Source organism: Amblyraja radiata, chromosome 36 (genome assembly GCF_010909765.2).
Source record: "Amblyraja radiata isolate CabotCenter1 chromosome 36, sAmbRad1.1.pri, whole genome shotgun sequence".
In the NCBI taxonomy this organism is placed as follows: domain Eukaryota; kingdom Metazoa; phylum Chordata; class Chondrichthyes; order Rajiformes; family Rajidae; genus Amblyraja; species Amblyraja radiata.
Window position 1 is genome coordinate 13,251,582 of NC_045991.1, and position 19,932 is coordinate 13,271,513.

The window sequence follows — 19,932 nt, forward strand, 5'->3', positions numbered from 1 at the left end:
TAAAACTGGGGTAAATAATGTTATAAACACACAGGGGAACAAAATACACAAACAGCCCCACAACCATCAGGCTATTGAACTCAACTCAAAAAAACCTCTGAACATTAATAGCCCATTATCAGTTTATTTGTACTTTATCTGTTTTATTTATTGATGTGTGTATATATACAATGGTATATGGACACACTGATCTGTTCTGTATTCATGCCGTCTATATTCTGTTGTGCTGAAGCAAAGCAAGAATTTCATTGTCCTATCTGGGACACGTGACAATAAACTCTCTTGGATCTTGAATAAACCGGGTCTGCGGTAAAACCGAGGTGAATAATGTTATAAACACACAGGGGAGCAGAATAAACCCGGTCTGCGGTAAAACTGCGGTGAATAATGTTATAAACACACAGGGGAGCAGAATAAACCCGGTCTGGGGTAAAACTGGGGTAAATAATGTTATAAACACACAGGGGAGCGGAATAAACGGGGCTGTGGAGTCGTTCCAAAAACATCCGACCCCGACCCCTCGGTAAAATAATTCTAAATCTGCTGTGATGACATTACACAAGTTGACATTTCATAAGAACCACATGAATCATCAGGCTGCCTTTTCAACCCATGTCCATAAAGTTTTGAGTCTAAAGGTTGTGGCTTTTTTATAAATGTTTATTCTTGAAATAAAAACCATAATTCATTATGCTAAAAGAAAACAAAATGACAGAAAGGACCAGGACAAAATTAAAATTCCATTGAATTAAGTAAAAATTATAAAAGCATTACCCCAAAATGTATTAAACCAAGGCCACAGGTCTGAGCTAAACAGCTAAATTATAACAAAATAAATCTCATGTGCAATAGAAATTAAAAGTATATGCCTAGGTAGTTAAGTTTGCTACAAAAGTACATACCTAAAATGTATTAATAACATCTGAGGAACAGAATTGCTTCTGTCAGAGAGAGACAGAGAGAGTGGAGAGAGGGAGGGAGGGAGGGAGGGAGTGGAGTCTGAGTGCCCTCCAGACGTCCACATCTGCGCCAGGTGCGTCGAGATGGGGCTCCTAAGGGACCGTGTTAGGAACCTGGAACAGCAACTCAATGACCTCTGTCTGCTCAGGGAGAGCGAGGAGGTCATAGAAAGGAGTTACAGGGAGGTGGTCACTCCAAGACCACGGGAGACAGAAAACTGGGTCACAGTTAGGTAGGGCAACGGGCAGAGGCAGGGACTGGTGAGTACCCCGGTGGCTGTACACCTTGAAAATAAGTACTCATGTTTGAGTAAGGGTGGGGGAGACAGCCTACCTGGGGGCAGCGACAGCGGCCGGGCCTCTGGCACAAAGACCGGTCCTGTTGCTCAGAAGGGTAAGGCAAAGAAGAGGAGGGTAATTGTAATAGGGGACTCTATAGTCAGGGGGTCGGATAGGCGATTATGTGGACGCAGACAGGAGACCCGGATGGTAGTTTGCCTCCCTGGTGCCAGGGTCAGGGATGTGTCTGAACGTGTCCAAGAAATCCTGAAATGGGAGGGAGAGGAGCCTGAGGTTGTGGTACATATAGGTACCAACGACATCGGTAAAAAAAGAGAAGAGGTCCTGAAAGAAGACTAAACTAGTATGGTTGGGGGGAGGGACTCAAATTGGGAAAGCTAGCAGTCAGTGTGTGAGGCAGGAGGCAGAGAATGGTAGCACTCTGACCCAAAATGTAGGGGAGAGAGAAGAAAAAGACAATAAACAGAGAATAAGAGAGGGTGGGTTTCTTAAATGTGTATATTTTAATACTAGGAGCATTGTAAGAAAGGTGGATGAACTTAGAGTCTGGATAGACACCTGGAAGTATGATGTTGTGGCGATCAGTGAAACATGGTTGCAAGAGGGCTGTGATTGGAAACTAAATATTCCAGGATTTCGTTGCTTCAGGTGTGATAGAATTGGAGGGGCAAGAGGTGGAGGTGTTGCATTGCTAGTCAGGGAAGATATTACAGCAGTGGTTTGGCAGGATAGATTAGAGGGCTCGTCTAGGGAAGCTATTTGGGTGGAACTGAGAAATGGGAAAGGGGTAGCAACACTTATAGGGGTGTATTATAGACCACCACATGGGGAGCGAGAATTGGAAGAGCAAATATGTAAGGAGAATGCAGATATTAGTAGTAAGCACAAGGTAGTGATTGTGAGAGATTTCAATTTTCCACACATAGACTGGGAAACACATTCTGTAAATGGGCTGGATGAGTTGGAGTTTGAAAAATGTGTGCAGGATAGTTTTTTGCAGCAATACATAGAGGTATCTACTAGAGAAGGGGTGGTGCTGGACCTCCTGTTAGGAAATGAGACGGGTCAGGTGGCAGAGGTATGCGTTGGGGAACAGTTCGGGACCAGTGATCACAATACCATTAGTTTCAATATAATTATGGAGAGGGTCAGAACTGGACCTAGGGTTGAGATTTTTGATTGGCGAAAGGCTAACTTTGAGGAGGTGCGAAAGGATTTAAAAGGAGTAAATTGGGACAGTTTGTTTTATGGGAATGATGTGGAAGAGAAATGGAGGACATTTAAAGGTGACATTTTAAGAGTACAGAATCTTTATGTCCCTGTTCGGTTGAAAGGAAATAGTAAAAATTGGAAAGAGCCATGGTTTTCAAGAGAAATTGGACACTTGGTTCGGAAAAAGAGAGAGATCTACAATAATTATAGGCAGCATGGAGTAAATGAGGTGCTTGAGGAGTATAAAGAATGTAAAAAGAATCTTAAGAAAGAAATTAGAAAAGCTAAAAGAAGATATGAGGTTGCTTTGGCAAGTAAGGTGAAAGTAAATCCAAAGGGTTTCTACAGCTATATTAATAGCAAAAGGATAACGAGGGATAAAATTGGTCCATTAGAGAGTCAGAGTGGACAGCTATCTGCAGAGCCAAAAGAGATGGGGGAGATATTGAACAATTTATTTTCTTCGGTATTCACCAAGGAGAAGGATATTGAATTATGTGAGGTAAGGGAAACAAGTAGAGTAGCTATGGAAACTATGAGATTCAAAGAAGAGGAAGTACTGACACTTTTGAGAAATATAAAAGTGGATAAGTCTCCAGGTCCTGACAGGATATTCCCTACGACATTGAGGGAAGTTAGTGTAGAAATAGCAGGGGCTATGACTGAAATATTTCAAATGTCATTAGAAACGGGAATAGTACCGGAGGATTGGCGTACTGCGCATGTTGTTCCATTGTTTAAAAAGGGGTCTAAGAGTAAACCTTGCAATTATAGACCTGTTAGTTTGACGTCAGTGGTGGGCAAATTAATGGAAAGGATACTTAGAGATAATATATATAAGCATCTGGATAAACAGGGTCTGATTAGGAACAGTCAACATGGATTTGTGCCTGGAAGGTCATGTTTGACTAATCTTCTTGAATTTTTTGAATGAGGTTACTTGGGAAATGGATGAGGGTAAAGCAGTGGATGTTGTATATATGGACTTCAGTAAGGCCTTTGACAAGGTTCCTCATGGAAGGTTGCTTAAGAAGGTTCAATGGTTGTGTATTAATGGTGGAGTAGCAAGATGGATTCAACAGTGGCTGAATGGGAGATGCCAGAGAGTAATGGTGGATGGTTGTTTGTCAGGTTGGAGGCAGGTGACTAGTGGGATGCCACAGGGATCTGTGTTGTGTCCACTGTTGTTTGTCAAGTACATCAATGATATGGATGATGGTGTGGTAAAATGGGTTAGTAAGTATGCAGATGATTCAGAAAATATCCTGATTTCTGTGAACAAACAGATGTGGAAAAAATGTCAAAGTGACCACAGAATAACTGGGCTTGTAATTGCGGGTGGCGCCACTGGGTGGGAGTGTTGACCACAGAATAACTGGGCTTGTAATTGCGGGGGGTCGCCACTGGGTGGGAGTGTTGACCACAGAATAACTGGGCTTGTAATTGCGGGGGGTCGCCACTGGGTGGGAGTGTTGACCACAAAAATAAAGAGTCTGCCTTTTCCATTTTAATATAGTCTAATATTCCCTTATATTATATTCTTCTAATGTAAGAAGATGTTTCTAAATCCGGAGGGTTGAGTTAGTGAATGGAGAAGCTGCATTTGGAGTCATTGTCCAGTTTAGGGCCCAACCCATATGTGAGGAAGGATGAGCTGGTTCTGGAGAGAGAGGGTCCAGAGGAGGTTTACATTAGTAAACCCCCCCGGCAACAGGTGACGCTACAGTCGCGTCCAATCGGCGTCCTGCCTTCTCCCTGGCAACAGGTGATGCTGGGGGGGGGGGGGGGTGAAGTCGACCAATCGGCGCCTCCGCTTCCTCCCCTTGGCGACAGGTGACGCGTCGGGCGGGTGAGGGTGGTTTCGGGCGGGTGTGGGTGGTTTCGGGCGGGTGAGGGTGGTTTCGGGCGGGTGAGGGTGGTTTCGGGCGGGTGAGGGTGGTTTCGGGCGGGTGTGAGAAACAAAATCACAAACCAAACGTAAGTAAGTACATTTTATTTATATAGCACGTTTAAATCAACTTGCGTTGAAACCAAAGTGCTTTACATAAAATAAATAATTAAGTTTCTGTACATCCATAGAAAAAATTAAAAATAAGAAAAAATGACAACACATTATAGAATTCAACATGAACGTCCCCTCACAACAGAATCAACGTTTTCCACTTTGGGGAAAGGCATCAAAAAGTTAAGTCCTCGTCCTCTGTGAATCACCCGAGGTCGGGGCTGATTTGTGGCCTCCGTAGCCAGTCCGATGTTTTCAGGACTCTTGCCGGGAAGCTGGAACTCCGGCGTCTGGTGAACACTCCTCAGCGGCTTGGAAATGTCTGGAGCGGCCACTCCCTCCCTGGAGACCGAGGTACCTGAAGTCGACAGGCCGCGCTGGCTGGAGCTCCGACTCTGGTGATCTCGGCAACAGATCCCAGACTCCGCGGTGTTTTAAATCCAGCGCCGCCCACCCGCGGTTGGACGCTCCGCAGACCGCAGCTCCTCGGATGTTGGAGTCGGCAGCCACAGCACTCCAGAGCTCACCGCACGGCGACCCGGTAAGGCATCGCCCGCTCCATGATGGTGTCCCAGCGCTGTGCTGCCGCCGAAGCTGTAGTCCCGGCCGTTCCCAACACGAAACGCCGCTCCAGTCCGATGGTAGGCCATGGGTTTTGAATTACATTTTACTCAGATGCAAGCCAAGGAATGGCATCATTGTTAATTGTTAATTGGACATAATCAATCTCAGCAAATTGACAATATCCTATTGAAAGACAGTGGGTGTTTAAGCTGTCAGGCCATTTTATTATTTGCCAAAATATACATCTCCATAGCATAATGATAGAAAACCTTTCTACACATCACTCATATGTCTGGAGATTTTTTTAACGATACATTTAGCTTCAGAAACATTTACCTTTTGCATGTACAAACCCACTTCAGAACCAATGGCGGTTTAAAAATTTTACAGCCAGATTTATCACTTCTGAAACTTTTTAGATACCAAAGGAACCAAGAAATAACACAAATAATGCCTCGCTGTTGATGAAATGCAGTGAGCAAAGGCAATAATTCCCAATATTTGTAATCTCGATATCTGCACGGCCAATGTTCGCCAAGCACTTTAGCTGTTGTTGTTCCTTCAGCTCTCGCTTCTCTTTACCTTCATTTCGCTTCACTTTTGGAATTCTGAAGAAGGATAGATGTCTCTCACGGTTACCCCGACTTCCACAATTATTTACAGTGCAAACATTCAACGTTTTGGCGGTTTTTAACCGGTAGGAAAGTTATGCGTTTCATGTATTAACAACATATACTGGAAGCTGCGATGTCCTCCAGATGTATAGAGCGGCTCCATGCGTCATGCCCTTTGACCCGGTGACCTTGTGTGCAACCCCCCTATATACACACACACACACACACACACACACACACACACACACACTCTCAGACACACACGCACTCAGACACGCGCGCACTGAGACACGCGCGCACTTAGACACGCACGCGCGCACTCAGACACGCACGGACTCAGACACACACGCACTCTCACGCACACTCATGCAAACACAGACACACACACAGACACACACACACACACAGACTCGCACACAGATTCACCCACTCACCTACACACACTCACTCACACAGGCTCACTCACACGGGCTCACTCACACGGGCTCACTCACACACACACACACACACACACACAGTCACACACACACACACACACACACACACACACAGTCACAGTCACACACACACACACACACACACACAGTCACACACACATACACATACACAGTCAGATTCAGATTATTTAATGACCACACAGTCAAGCTGGTGGAATTCATATTCAGTACAGGATGTTACACATTAGGCTGATTCCCGTCAAACATAACATAAAACACAAACAACATACAGTATACAGTACATGCATGAGGTGGCTTTGTGATATTATCATAGAGTGTTCAGGGTTCGAATTGCATATGAATAGAAACTGTTTTTAAATCGTGATGTTTTGGCAGGCAGTGAGCTATAGCGCCTTCCTGAGGGCAGCAGGTGGAAGATGTGGTGAGCTGGGTGGGAGGGATCAGAAATGATTTTCTTCACCCTTGACATGGACCGTTTGAGATTGAGTGATTCTATTGATGGGAGGGGAGTGCTGATGATTTTGGATGCTTTGTTGACAATGCGCTGTAGTTTATTACGGGAGTGAGTGTCTAAACTGCTGTACCAGACTGTTATTGATGAAGTGAGCATGCTTTGGATGATGGCTGTGTGATTTTGAATTGATTTTCCATTTGAGGTTATTGCTTATGTGAGTGCCAAGAAATTTGAATGAGTCAGTGGTGAATATGGGTTCGCCAGAGATGAGTAGGGGGGTCTTGGGTTGTGCCTTACGTCTGAGATCAATGATAAGTTCATATGTTTTTGATGTGTTGAGTAGGAGGTTAATATCTGTGCACCAAGTGACTGCTTTGTGTGTTTGAGTGCGGTATTCTGTTTCGTTGTTGTTAGAGATGAGACCTATGATGGTTGCGTCATCTGCGTATTTATATATTTTGACTGAACTATACTGGGATGTGAGTTCATTTGTATAGAGTGAGAATAACCAGGGTGATAAGACGCAGCCCTGAGGGGCTCCTGTACTGAGGTGCAGAGGGTGAGATGTGGTATTGTGTATCTTCACCCTCTGTTGTCTGTTCCAAAGGAAGCTATGGATCCAGTGACAGATGCAGGGGTCAATGTTCATGTCCGTTAATTTGTGGAAGAGTTTAACCGGGTTGATGGAGTTGAATGCCGAACTGAAGTCCATGAACAGGATGCGGGCGTAAGTGTTGGCGGTTTCCAGGTGTTGCAGAGTGTGATGGATGGCCAGGTTGACTGTGTCTTCTACTGACCTGTTGGCTCTATATGCGAATTGATGTGGGTCCATGTTGGAGGAAGTGCTGGTTTTGAGGTGAGCGAGAATAATGCGCTCAAATGACTTCATGGCCACAGATGTAAGGGCAATCGCACACACATACACAGTCAAACACACACACTCATACACACACACACACACACACACACACACACATACACACACACACACACATACACTGACACACACACACACACACACACACATACACAGTCACACACTGACACACACACACACACACTGACACACACACACTGACACACACACACACACACACACACACACACACACACACACACACACACACACACACACACACACACACACACACACACACACAATACTAAAATGCCAAGTAACTTCAGGACATGGTAAACATAGTGTGGACACCGAATGAATTAAATGTTTAAAGTCTCCAAATTTGCACACACTTTACAACCAATACATTGTCTGAAACCATTGTTTTTAAAGCCAAGAGAAACAAATTGGCAAACACTTTGCAACCAATACATTTTCTGAAAACCCCACACACACTCACACACACACTCACAACCAATACTAAAACATTAATAACTCCCTGATTTTCCATCTATGGGGAAAAAGCCTCTGGTCCAGCTCAGCGGAGGGGAACCCCGAGTGAGGTGGCCAGAAATGACGGCCGTGAGTGGCGGCGTTCTTTCAGAAATCACTAAATAGAAAGTCAGAAAGTGGTCAAGATCTTAGTTTTAGTAATATAGATGAAGTAAAAAATTCAATTCCAAAAATGGCAACGTTGCGCTTGTCAAAGTCCAAGCCTTTACATTCCACTCTCTTCATGTTTATGTTTTTGCTGTCTCAGCATAGATAACAGACTCATCTTCCTTTGAAGAAACAAGGTTCTGAAAGAGAAAGATATACCAATTGTATTTAAGACCGTTGGTGTTGTCGCTGTTTAGATCAGTAAACAGATTACAGCTTTAATTCATAGAAACATAGACAATAGGTGCAGGAGTAGAGGCCATTCGGCCCTTTGAGCCTGCACCATTCGCCATTCGATATGATCATGGCTGATCATCCAACTCAGTATCCTGTACCTCCCTTCTCTCCATACCCCCTGATCCCTTTAGCCACAAGGGCCACATCTAACTCCCTCTTAAATATAGCCAATGAACTGTGGCCTCAACTACCTTCTGTGGCAGAGAATTCCACAGATTCACCACTCTCTGTGTGTGTGAAAAAAAATGTTTTTCTCATCTCGGTTCTAAAGGATTTCCCCCTTATCCTTAAGCTGTGACCCCTAGTTCTGGACTTCCCCAACATCGGGAACAATCTTCCTGCATCTAGCCTGTCCAACCCCTTAATAATTTTGTAAGTTTCTATAAGATCCCCCCTCAATCTTCTAAATTCTAGCGAGTACAAGCCGAGTCTATCCAGTCTTTCTTCATATGAAAGTCCTGCCATCCCAGGAATCAGTCTGGTGAACCTTCTCTGTACTCCCTCTATGGCAAGAATGTATTTCCTCAGATTAGGAGACCAAAACTGTACGCAATACTCCAGGTGTGGTCTCACCAAGACCCTGTACAACTACAGTAGAACCTCCCTGCTCCTAGACTCAAATCCTTTTGCTATGAAACATACTTGTACGATCTGGGATTTCAACAACATGAATCAATATACATACAGTGCCTGATGCTTGATTGGAGGACAGTGTATTATCGCTGTTGCCTGTATTAAATGCAAACATCACAATTAAAAATGACACTGGTGGATGATGTTGACAAAGGAAACGACAAATGGAATATAAACGTCTAAAGCTTACTACATTTTGCTCTTCCTGACAGTAGATCAACTAGACATTGAATTCCAGAAAACCCATCTGTCATACCTCTGCATTTACAGTGAGCTGCAGGAATGGTCACCATGAACAAGACACCCTTATATTACTACAGAAGGAATCGACTATGAACAAGAGAACTAGCACAGCAATTGACAGAGCAGCAGCCCTGGCAGGACATAAGCTACGAAGCTGCATCTGTGGCTGGGAAAAGATAACATCAGAGAAGGGTCTCAAGATCCACCAGGGCAGGGAAAATTGCCTGGGAGAGCTTGGTGTGGGGCCTCGCATTGACCATGACCTTCTAAGAGGAAGGCCAAACCAGTCGAATGAAGCCCAGTGGCAGGTTGACCACCACAGTCCACAGGGTATCAGCACCCCAGGTGAAGCTCAACCAAGTACTGTCCCACCAACGGACACGAGTCCAGAGCCCAACCGGCCACAGTCAGCGGTAGAGAGGAAGATGGAAGGAAAAAAGCAGAATGGAGCAGTCACTGGCTGTGGCTGAAGAGAAAAGATGCTGTCTGGGCTGCCACGTGACTGACCAACTAGAGGCTAACCATAAGACACACACCCAGGGCTGATCACCCTGCGGTGGGCCTGCCTCGACTGAGGGTGGGTGTCTTGTGATAAAAGGCCGAAACACCCAGTGATGTTGAGGTACACAACTGAAGATGTGTCTGGTTGGTAGCAAAATCACCTAGTGGTCACCCCCAAGAATATCGGGTGTCAGTTGTGGTGAAGGAAGAACCTTAGGGATTGTAACATCCAGTCCTACTAATCAATATCAAAAATATATTGTAATTCAAGGAAGATTGTGCTGATCACTTCTAGCTCAGTCAGGAGTTGTGCAGAAGAATGTTCTTCAGATGGACATAAATGGTGTCTTGGTTTCACTTCCCATCACCAACGCCAATGCACAACAGAGTTGTAACAGCAGCCTGGATGTCACTGGTTGGATCTCTGGAGTGGCTATTGTACCCATTCAGAGTAGGCTAGGGGACCAGAGCCCACAGAGTAGGTTAGAGGACCAGAACCCACAGAGTAGGTTAGAGGACCAGAACCCACAGAGTAGGTTAGGGGACCAGAACCCACTTAGAGTAGGTTAGGGGACCAGAACCCACAGAGTAGGTTAGGGGACCAGAACACACCCCCTGTAGTTTAGGGGACCAGAACACACGGAGTAGGTTAGAGGACCAGAACCCACAGAGTAGGCTAGGGGACCAGAACCCACTTAGAGTAGGTTAGGGGACCAGAACACACTCCCTGTAATTTAGGGAACCAGAACACACCCAGAGAAGGGAGGAGGAGAGTTTCGGCCCGAAACGTCGCCTATTTCCTTCGCTCCATAGATGCTGCTGCACCCGCTGAGTTTCCCCAGCAATTTTGTGTACCCCCACCCAGAGAAGGTTGGGCTCCTAACTGAGCCTCAGCTGACTGTCCCACTTCATGTTGATGAGCAGAGTGAGGAATTTATCCCAGGAATGCCTGATGCTGTTGTAAGGTGGGCAAAGACAGCAAGGTTTCAGACTACTCTGTGCCAATAATCCTCACTGTGATAAAAGATTAAAACATATTTAAATAAAGCCATGTTACCACCAGTTGCTTTAGGCTGGAAGGAGATAGATCCATAGTGAATACCTTCCTCTGTATCTGTGGAAATAAGTTGGAAACAAAGAATTTATTTGTAAAATGATGATTTAAGTCAATGCAGGGTCACGATACGAAACGCTGATCATTGTTTTCCCTCCATAGATGCTGATCGACCCACAGAGTACCTCCAGCAGTTTGAAAACACCCTCCATGAAAAGTCACATCTCCTAACCTCCTTGTTTTGACTTCTTCCTGGGACGGTGGAAATTACAAAGAGAATTTGAGTTAATTTGGCTCGTGGAGTTTAGAAGAATGACAATGGTTCTCATGGAAACATAGACAATTCCAACAGGTAGACCAGTCTGGATGGAGGAAGATGTTCCCTGTTGGGGGAGACCATGACCAGGGGTAAAGGTTTAAGACAAGAGACAATAAGGATTAAGATGAGGAGAACAAAGAATCTGTTACATTCTCCACCACAGATTTGACTGGAGCCAAATCATTCAGTACATTTTAGGAGTTGTTGAATTCATTGACAGATACACAACAATGGCGAGGTACAGGAACAGATAAAATGACAATGTTGCCTGCAGCAGCAGCAGCAGAGGCATTTGGACTAAGGCAACACAACACATTCATAGCAAAAGGATTTGAGTATAAGAGCAGGGAGGTTCTACTGCAGTTGTACAGGGTCTTGGTGAGACCACACCTGGAGTATTGCGTACAGTTTTGGTCTCCTAATCTGAGGAAAGACATTCTTGCAATAGAGGGAGTACAGAGAAGGTTCACCAGACTGATTCCTGGGATGTCTGGACTTTCATATGAGGAAAGACTGGATAGACTCGGCTTGTAAACGTTGGAATTCAGAAGACTGAGGGGGGATCTTATAGAAACGTACAAAATTCTTAAGGGGTTGGACAGGCTAGATGCAGGAACATTATTCCCGATGTTGGGGAAGTCCAGAACTAGGTGTCACAGTTTAAGGATAAGAGGGAAGACTTTTAGGACCGAGATGAGGAAATCATTTTTTACACAGAGAGTGGTGAATCTGTGGAATTCTCTGCCACAGAAGGTAGTTGAGGCCAGTTCATCGGCTATATTTAAGAGGGAGTTAGATGTGGCCCTTGTGGCTAAAGGGATCAGGGGGTATGGAGAGAAGGCAGGTACAGGATACTGAGTTGGATGATCAGCCATGATCATATCGAATGGCGAATGGTGCAGGCTCGAATGGCCTACTCCTGCACCTATTTTCTATGTCTAACACATAAATGAAGCATAAATTTCAAAGACCACTGGTTAGTGGAAAAAAACTCAAACACAAATTAGAGACAAGTCATATGTGGACTAAGATCAAGGAATATGGGGAGATATGATCAGCTGAGGTTCAGTTTAGTTTATTGTCATGTGTGCCCAGGTTCAGGGAAAAGCTTTTGTTGCATCAGCAGAAAGACAATATATGAATACAATCGATGCCTTTACAGTGGAACACAGTGGAACACAATTGCTCCATACTGTGGGACAAGGTAAGGAATTTATATTTTTCTCATTAAAACACGAGCAATGTCTGATTTATTGAAAGGTTCCTTCAGATTTTTCAAGAAAGATTACTCTGTTGTTCATCAGATTCATCAGAAATGTGGTCTAAATTCTGGCAAAAACAATACTGTCCACCATTTGACCACCACTGCAGAGGTACTCCAGATGGCCAGCCCTGCCGGCAGTCTGTTCGTTTTTTCATCTTTTTGTTATTTTAGTGTTTGTTTAAAGTTTGTTTTAATGTACTTCAGTTTGTTTTATGTGGGTAGAGGGGGGGAACTTTTTTATTCAGGTTCTTACCTTCCCGGAGAGGTGATCATTTTTCAGATCACATTCTCCTGGGTTAGGCTCTGCGGCCTACCATCGCTGAGTTGAAAAGCCGCCTTGGACTGTGGGGCGCGGACTTAACATCGGAGCGGATCCCTTGCCTGGGATCGCTCCCACCGCGGCCTGCGGACTTACCATCAATGGCTCGCAGTCTCTGGAGAGGCTATTCGGGAGCTCCAATGCCGCAGAAGGTTCAACCAGCCTTGAAACTATGTTTAAACGCCCGGCGTGGGGGAGCTGACATCCCCCCGATGCAGGAGCTGAACGCTTCAACGTGGAGGGCCCAAACACCACCGGCTACGGGAGTTAAGATCATCCCGTTAACGGAGGCTCGAGGCCCATGGCCGAGGAAGAACACTAGTGAAGGACTTGAACTTTATTTCGCCTTCCATCACAGTGAGGAATGTGTAGGAGTCACTGTGGTGGATGTTCATGTTAAAATGTGTTTTTGTGTCTGTTCCTTTTTAATTGTATGACTGACCTGGCCAATGAAATTCATCGTATGTTGCAAAACATACTTGGCAAATAAAACCTGATTCTGATTCTGTCTGAGGTAGAAACAAAGAACTGCAGATGCTGGTTAATACACAAAGGGACACAAAGTGCTGGAGTACTTCTGCAGGTCAGGCAGCATCTCTGGAGGACATGTATAGGTGATGTTTCAGGTCGTGACCCTACTTCAGACTCACAAGAAGGGTCTCGATCTTGATGCCTACAATATTCTGTTGTGTTGCAGCAAGCAACAATGTCATTGTCCTATCTGGGACTAGACTTGTACAAACCACTACTCACTCTGAATCTCATTGATCTGTTTTTCACAGTTGAGGCAAGTCCACAGAAGCCTCCGCTGGGCATTGACGTTACACTCAGCTGCACCATCTCCAGACTCTCAGATACAGTCAGTCTTCACTGGAGACCCATGGACTCATCCCAGCAGAACAGGGGCAACACTGATCAGATCCGCCTGGATAACACGGTCTATCTGATGATTCGACACGTTACAGTGGAGGATGGGAAGCTGTATGTGTGCGAAGTACGGGAAAACGGAAACATTCTTCACACAAGTAACGGAGATTTTACTGTAGACAAGTGTAAGTGTGTACACCTCCCATTGGATATCAAGTAGACACTTGTATCACGGTGCTTCTTGTAATATTATATGTGCGCTCCGTGAAGAACTGTGGCAGTGACCAACTGCTCTCCAGTATAAAATGCTGCAATGATCAGGGAGAAGTTTCCAGAAAGTCTCTGTGTGGAGCAGCTGCCTGCTTGTCTCTATGTGACAGACACACACACAGCACAGGAGGGAGATGTCTTTCTGAAACCATTGTTCAGTAAAGTATTTGTCAGTTTATCTTGTCATCAATGCCCCAGTATCTGAGACTGAGATACTGATACAGGGCTCATCTTGTCATCAATGCTCCAGTATCTGAGACTGAGACTGAGATACAGGACTCATCTTGTCATCAATTCTCCTGTATCTGAGACTGAGATACAGATACAGGACTCATCTTGCCATCAATGCTCCAGTATCTGAGACTGAGATACTGATACAGGGCTCATCTTGCCATCAATGCTCCAGTATCTGAGACTGAGATACTGATACAGGACTCACGTCAAAGTGTCAGATAGAAAGTGTAGTCACCAGCACTTGCTGCTCACACACACACTGGGGGTCCCGACCCACACATCAACACTGAACAACAATCCATCCCCTCTCCCCACACTGACCCTTCTCTCCGTATCTGGTGTTGCTTGAAGTGATTCCAGCTGCTGCAGACTCGGGCTTGGGATCAGCATTCAGCTGGGAGCAGGACCCGGGAACAGGGAAGGACAGGGAATCAATGGGTGTGAATGGGAGAGGGATGGTGGGAATAATGGGAATGAGCCGATCCACTTGAAGTGCCAACGTGTCCGGGTCAGTCCCCGTGCAGGCATCCTCTGGGCTGCTTCTGTCCACAGCCTGAACCTGAACCTGAACCTGAACCCGAACCCGAACCCGAACCCGAACCCGAACCCGAACCTGAACCTGAACCCGAACCCGAACCCGAACCTGAACCTGAACCCGAACCCGAATCTTAACCCGAATCTTAACCTGAACCTGAACCTGAACCTGAACCCGAACCTGAACCCGAACCTGAACCCAAACCTGAACCTGAACCCGAACCTGAACCTGAACCTGACCCTGAACCTGACCCTGAACCTGAACCTGAACCCGAACCTGAACCTGACCCTGAACCTGAACCTGAACCACCTCCTGCAAACTGACAGAGACATTCACCTCCCACACCGCTCTCGGGAGTCTCCGGGAGGTTTCATTCCATCCCGGGACATTCCCGGACAGTCCAGGTGTGGGGGCCAACCTCATGTTGAAATGTAGAGTGGAATATCCAAACTTCACTGCAACTTACTGCCGTACAGCACATTGTATTTTATAAAAATCTGATGAGTTTAGTGCGGCATTCATGAAAGATGTTACATTTGAAACTTGATCAGTTGAACAAAACACCACAACTGTTTATAAGAATACGGTTGAGAATCTGTGTATGGCACAGTAACTGTAATACTGAAAGGAGTTGTCCTCTGTCTCACTGATACAGATTTATATTATGGGAGATACACACTTTACCGCTCCAGCACCGATCACAGTGAACTTCACCTGGTTTGTTATAGTAAATATATTAACTTTTCCCGTGCTAAGTGGACCTGGTCACCTCGTCCCCATCAACAGCAGAAAGTAATAGCATCTGCAGCACGTTCTCAGCCCATCATCACCAATGTCAAAGGGACCAACTTCGTGAATCGACTGGTGACCTCAGGGAAACTCTACGATGGCAAGGATTTCAATGTGAGGATTGTCCCCGTTGTGTTTCAAGATGCCGGAGTTTACGTCTGTTATCTGGAAGGATATCGATTTCCCGCCATTGATCTAATCACAGTGAAAGGTAGGAGTCAGAATGTTGCCACTGAGTTTACTGATGAACTTATTGTTTAAAATGTAAACAACCTGCTTGTTTCCACAGTCACAGCTGAACCGTCTGATGCAGTGACTGAGGGAGACAACGTTACCCTGACCTGCTCTGTGTCTCACGTCATTGGGTCAATGAGACTGGTTTGGATCAATGGCGATGGCAAACGTGTTGGAGAAAAGGCACTGACTGTGGAAGAGAAATAACCGAGTCTTGTTATTCAGAAAGCTGAGAGAGGCAGAGGGAACTGGAAATGTGTTTTGTTTGATCAAGACCTGCCCCGGCTTGTTGTCCCAGACTATCAGGAGCCCCGTGGTAAGTGATAAGGGTTTGTTCTTCATACTTAGAGTCATGATTGAGTTTTGATGTCCTGACATTTGATAGGGGAATATAGTTGTACCTTGACTGTATTAAATACTTGACATTAGAGGCATTTCCAAACAAAATTCTAACCGCAGATTTCACAAGGACCAATAACAACCTTCAACCACTGCTGGAATATTAATTCTACCTTTTCCTGTATTCTCTTCTTCTTGCGTGGGGCGTGCACAGCCTAAAGTTGTTGGACAACTTGTTCTATTTGATCTTCCGTTTGTACACGTCGAGTTGATTGCATTAGTTGACACAGGGCGGACCACGTGAAGGTTGCAAACTTCCAACCCCTTTTCCCTGTATAATCCTAAATAAAACCATTTATCTCAAAGTCTCCCATATTTCCATCAATGCCCAATGCTACAGATCAAAGTGTAACTTCACTGGAGCCTGTCAATTGATGGCATAATGTTATATCAGTGAATAAAGCAACAACAAATATGAAGTATTTTGTGTTTACATGTTACAGAAACACAGATCTTTCAAACCCATACATGAGGGTAACATTGAAGCAAGATTACACCTTTATAAAATGGACATTGCTTTAAATAAACCCAAGTGAATGAGACATGCCTCTCACACCTCACTGGGTAATGGATAGAACAGGTTTGTAGGGATATGGACCAAGCTTGGGGGAGGTGGGACTAGTGTAACTGGGACATGTAAGTTGGGCTGACAGATTTGTTTCCACACTGTATCACTCTATGACCCTATTAGCTCCTCAGGCAATACGGCCCAGAGTAAGAATTCAGATCCTGCAGAGTCTCAGCTGTGAATCTGTATCCACGCCCTCTTGTGTAGACACCTGGTTGACATCAGTTTAGATAATGGATCAACCTATTTTGTGTATATTCAGACCCAAAACATATTCACAATGTTCCAAAAGTAATGAAGCAGAAACTATCAACCAGAAGTACTCAGATGTTAAGGACACGAAATAAAATGTACCCTGGACTTAGACGTGGCACAAATATTTCTCACTGTGTCCCAATGTCTAATTCAGAATGTTGTCACATCACAGACAGGAGTATTTAATTATGAAACACGGTGGAGAAAGGAAATTAAAATGTCAATTTTGTCCTTCACAGGATCATTAGACATTTCGTCCTTCACAGACATTAGGATCATCATAGTTCTGGGCTACTTGGTGATTAAACTGGCCGTTGCTCTTGGACTAATTTGCTGCTCGTGGAGGATGAACAGGGTGAGAATTTCATGAGCTTTTCAATATATCAGAAACCAATGGCGGGCTGTCTCTGACATTGAGGAAATGGCTGTTCACAGAACATATTAGAGTGATGACAATCTGTATTTTAGTGTTTTGTATCGAACAGTGCAGCACAGAAATAGTGTGTGGACGTGGCATCGAAGGACGAGAATCTGAAGCAAAGAAGTCGAAGACAAATAGCCGAATGGAAACGTAGCTGAAACGCCAAATAACCGAATGGAAACGAAGCTGAAACGCCAAATAACCGAATGGAAACATAGTTGAAACGCCAAATAGCCGAATGGAAACGTAGCTGAAACGCCAAATAGCCGAATGGAAACGAAGCTGAAACGCCAACTCACCGAATGGACACGAAGCTGAAACGCCAAATAGCCGAATGGAAACGTAGTTGAAACGCCAAATAACCGAATGGAAACGAAGCTGAAACGCCAAATAACCGAATGGAAACGTAGCTGAAACGCCAAATAGCCGAATGGAAACGAAGCTGAAACGCCAAATAGCCGAATGGAAACGAAGCTGAAACACCAAATAACCGAATGAAAACGAAGCTGAAACGCCAAATAACCGAATGGAAACGTAGCTGAAACGCCAAATAACCGAATGAAAACGAAGCTGAAACGCCAAATAACCGAATGGAAACGTAGCTGAAACGCCAAATAGCCGAATGGAAACGAAGCTGAAACGCCAACGATCCGAATGGCTGCGTCACCTACAAGCCAACTCACCGAATGACCGCTCTGCCGAAAAGTCAAATAATGGCTTGTGTGTGAAAATGACCCCCACCCTCCCGTCTCCACCGGCCAGTGATGTGATGGACGCGGGGGGTCTGGAACAATTGCTGATAAGTCCCAACCCCCGGCGACATCATGTCCATGATTTGACGTTTCGGCAGAGCGGCCATTCGGTTTATTGGAGTTTCCGCTTCGTATACTTTCGGTTATTTGGCGTTTTGGTTTTGTTTCCATTCGGTTATTTGGCTTCGACTTCTCGTCCTTCGATGCCACGTCCGGATACCACAGAATTAGCCCCTTTGGCCCATAATGTCGATGTTGATCATGATGCTAATTTAAACTAATTCCTTTTGTCTACTCATGATCCAAATCTCTCCGTTCCCTGCATAATAATGTGCCTATCTAAATAATGTGCCTATCTAAATAATGTGCCTATCTGAATAATGTGCCTATCTATCTAAATAATGTGCCTAACTAAATAATGTGCCTATCTAAATAATGTGCCTATCTAAATAATGTACCTATCTAAATAATGTGCCTATCTATCTAAATAATGTGCCTATCTAAATAATGTGCCTATCTAAATAATGTGCCTATCTAAATAATGTACCTATCTGAATAATGTACCTATCTAAATAATGTACCTATCTGAATAATGTGCCTATCTAAATAATGTGCCTATCTGAATAATGTGCCTATCTGAATAATGTGCCTATCTGAATAATGTGCCTATCTAAATAATGTGCCTATCTATCTAAATAATGTGCCTATCTGAATAATGTGCCTATCTGAATAATGTGCCTATCTGAATAATGTGCCTATCTGAATAATGTGCCTATCTAAAAACCTGCTCATGATCCAAACCTCTCCACTCCCTGCATATTAATGAGCCTAACTATCTAAAACCTCTTAAATGCCACTCTCAGAGCTGTTTCTCCCACAACCCTTCATAAAACTTCATAAATGTTGCATTGTTTCCCCACTCAAATGCAGACGACATCCTGGTAAATCTCTTCTGCATCTTCTCCAAAGCCTTCACATCCATCCTTCAATGGGGCTACAGAACTCCTCGTTCTCCTAATGAGTGTTTATGTTTACATGAAATGGCCATGTAAATATTCCCAACTTTGTCTCCAAACTCCCTCTTACCTATCACTTCCAGCCTATTGTTTATCATTGCAGGATAAACTCTTTATTTAAACATATTTGTTGCTCTTGTTTGATACAGAGCTGCAGAAATCCATGGGAAGTTACAGGAAATGTCACAAACAATTCAAACGAAGCTGTCGCAATGCAGACCCTGAATTCTGACCCAGATCTGAGGGATCAGAATGAATGACCCAGCACAGAAGAGGCCGTTCAGCCCATCAGGCTCATGTCCAAGGAAATCTGTATTCCTACAAAAATATCGAGACCGAACGGAGACTTTGGAAATAGATTTGTGGGTTTATTGTGCATTTGCTTTGTGCTTGTTTGGTTGTCATCTCTTCGAACTGTCGTAAGTCTGTCTTGTACGCAGACCCCAAATTAAGGAGACTCCCCCCTCCTAATCAAGTGGTGGAGTCTGTCCCAACCCCATCTCTTTTTTCCAGCTTTCTCCCCCGACTCCATCAGTCCAAAGAAGGGTCCAGACCCGACACGTCACCTGTCCATTCCACACCAAAGTGCCGGTAGAGCTCAGCAGGTCAGCCATCCATGGTGGGAAACGGATGGAGAAGTGTTCCTATTACAATCTCTCCTTGGCCCTGTCAAGAATGTGGTGTCCATTCGTGGGATGGGATACAAGGTCTGAGCTGACCAGTCATCGACAGCCCCCCTTCCCTTCCCTTCCCTTCCCTTCCCTCCCCTCGTGGGCCATCTCTTTGTCATTCCTCTGTCTTCTTCTCACTGGATGACAAGCAGAACCATCTTGGTTTAACAGTAGATGTATCTTCTCGCTGGATGTCAAGCAGAACCATCTTGGTTTAACAGTAGATGTAT

The 19,932-nt window shown here is 44.7% G+C and overlaps 1 long non-coding RNA gene across 1 annotated transcript; it reads left to right on the forward strand.

Annotated features, from left to right (window-relative positions):
* The first annotated feature begins 6,884 nt into the window (after nucleotides 1-6,884).
* On the forward strand, nucleotides 6,885-19,322 carry LOC116966257. The gene is made up of 3 exons (XR_004409945.1): nucleotides 6,885-6,895; nucleotides 16,997-17,197; nucleotides 19,181-19,322. It is a non-coding gene; the product is annotated as an uncharacterized LOC116966257 (long non-coding RNA).
* The last annotated feature ends 610 nt before the right edge of the window (nucleotides 19,323-19,932 follow it).